The 2500-nt window shown below is 39.6% G+C and overlaps 1 pseudogene; it reads left to right on the top strand.

Annotated features, from left to right (window-relative positions):
• LOC137971545 (uncharacterized) overlaps positions 1-2500 on the top strand; it is a 31500-nt pseudogene that overhangs the window by 28516 nt on the left and 484 nt on the right.

The following is a 2500-nucleotide window of genomic DNA, read 5'->3' as shown; positions in this document are numbered from 1 at the left end:
TTGTAAGTGGATTTATCCAGACACTTTGCAAATAGACTGGAAGAGTGACTACAATTTGTGTTAGACGATTAGCGTTAATTATATTCGAAATTTCTTAAAGGTTCAAAACGATTCTCAAGTAGTGTCACGACAGATGTTGCGGTTGCATTTAAAGAGACGGATAAGTTCTTTTTTCTTCAGAAAATATTAAAGCCCAAACAGATTGGTTATAGTACCACCACCGCACACCGGTGGCTCAGTTGGTTGAGCACCGGGCTGTCATACAGGAGGACGTGAGTTCAACTCCGGCCGGACCAACACTCAGGGTCTTTAAAAAAACTGAGGAGAAAGTGCTGCCTTTGTAATTACATCTGCAAATGGTTAGACTCTCTAGTCTTCTCGGCTAAGGACGATAAGCCGGAGGTCCCGTCTCACAACCCTTCAATGTTCATAATCCTGTGGGACGTAAAAGAACCCGCACACTTGTCGTAAAGAGTATGGCATAAGTTGTGGTCTGTCTTCTGTGGTGTATCATGGTTGAGAGGGTAAATGCTCGGAGATATTAGCTACACCAAGCTACTCTAAAAATCCGAGGGTAAATAAAGATATATGATATATATGATATGATATACTGAATGGAACTACAAAGCTTGCTTATATCCTGATTGAATTAGCCCTTCATTACAGGCGGGCCACAGACGTGATACGTTAGGTAAATAAAGAGTTTTCGCAGCGGCTCTATTGTCCGTGGTTTTCAAGACTTCTTCCAAGAAATTTATAACCGCTGTCGGACCACTATCTGATTGGTCCTAAAACAATCACATAAAAATTTCTTATTAACGGCAAGTCTTTTTGGTGACAATTAACTTCAGAGTCTCTTTTAACCATAACTTGGAAGGAAAAAAGATAATCGAAATTAAATGACTGATTTTTGCAGACACGCTTTGTCGAAACTTTAACCGGAAGTGGCCTGGTTAGCCATCTTCTCGTAAGTTTTTTTCTTAGTAAAAAGCCCCAACCTTAGTATTTTTTTCTTGATATTACTAAAGTAAGGGCTAAACTTTGCAGGGATACTAAGACCTCAAGATATAAAACATGGGCATGGAAAATATTTGGTCTGAAAAACACTGCACTGAAAATCAGCCTCTGGGGACCCCTGAGGGGCTGATATCCAGAACTCGGCTAAATTAGTCGTTGAAGCTGAAACTTTGGCATATTACATAAGTCGACATAAGTACTTTGTGTACATATTTTAAGCGAAATCGGCCGACCTTCATTTCCAAGTCTGCCCCGGTCTCTCAGGCAGAAGCTCTTAATCACCCTTCACACTGCAGATTCAATCTAAGTGCCCCAATGGCCCGCCGGGTATTCTAGGACGAAATGGAGTGAACGGGCACAATGGATTACCAGGCCGCGACGGACGCAATGGCGCCAAAGGAGAAAAGGGAGTGGCAGGACCTTCGGAGCAACCTGGTCTGAAGGGAGAAGCGGGAACGAGTGGAAAAGATGCTGATCATAGAAACTGGAAGCAGTGCGTTTGGAGAAGTGCCGACAGTCGCGATATCGGCCTAATATAAAGGTTTGCTGGATTTGAAAAGTTTCAATAGTATTTTGAATACTACAATGGTTTAATTAACCCATAGACCTTTTTCATAGTGGCGACCAACTCAAATATTCTTCCGTTTTAATGCTAATAAGCCTTGCTAGCCTCGCTGTGACGAGCAAAAGATTATTTGTTTCAAAATGAGGGTAGAAGGTTTAATTAACATAAGTACAAAAGAATGTGAAGGTGGTAGCCCGGCATTTATGAAATGGTCTAGTTTCTGGAATTGCATCGTTTCTTCCCATCTAAATGAGGTAAAATGTATTTCAACCTAAAAAGCAAAAGGAAGAAGCCTTTTTATTGGAACGAGAATTAGAGAGCCACTATGGTGCAATGATGCATCAGTTAAACGAAGAAGTAAACTAGCTCGAATGTGATGTCACAAAATTAGGGTTAGTATCGATATTGCCTAAGTTCGAATCATACGTATACGCATTCTTAGGTTTTGGATGTAAATGATATTAAAGAACAATACACATCTTTCAGACTCTGTGATGGGTCCGAGGAAAATTCGAGTGAGCGACTTTCTTCTGACTTCAGCTTTAAAGGTTTTTTTTTTCTTTTTCACGTAGTTCTACCTTTTCAGTGGAAGTTTCAACTGACATTCAATATTTATTCTAATTCCTAAAAATTTACCGTATTTTAAGGGTATTGACCGAATGCAAAAATGGCCGCCAAGAAATTATTCTTTTGTCTTTGTGTTAATTAGCCTAACTAGCCTCGTTTATAAGCGAAAAATTGAAAGAATTTGGGCTGTAAAACGAGGCTAGTTAGGCTAATTAACACAAAGACAAAAGAATAATTTCTTGGCGGCCATTTTTGCATTCGGTCAATAGAAAGAAAGAAGAATACTGAAACATTTTTATTTTTGCTGTGTTAAACCCGCCCCATGCGAGAAAAATATCAGTTCTTAATTCA

The sequence above is a fragment of the Montipora foliosa genome, chromosome 9 (genome assembly GCF_036669935.1).
Source record: "Montipora foliosa isolate CH-2021 chromosome 9, ASM3666993v2, whole genome shotgun sequence".
NCBI lineage: Eukaryota > Metazoa > Cnidaria > Anthozoa > Scleractinia > Acroporidae > Montipora > Montipora foliosa.
This window is presented reverse-complemented; position numbering and strand designations above follow the sequence as displayed.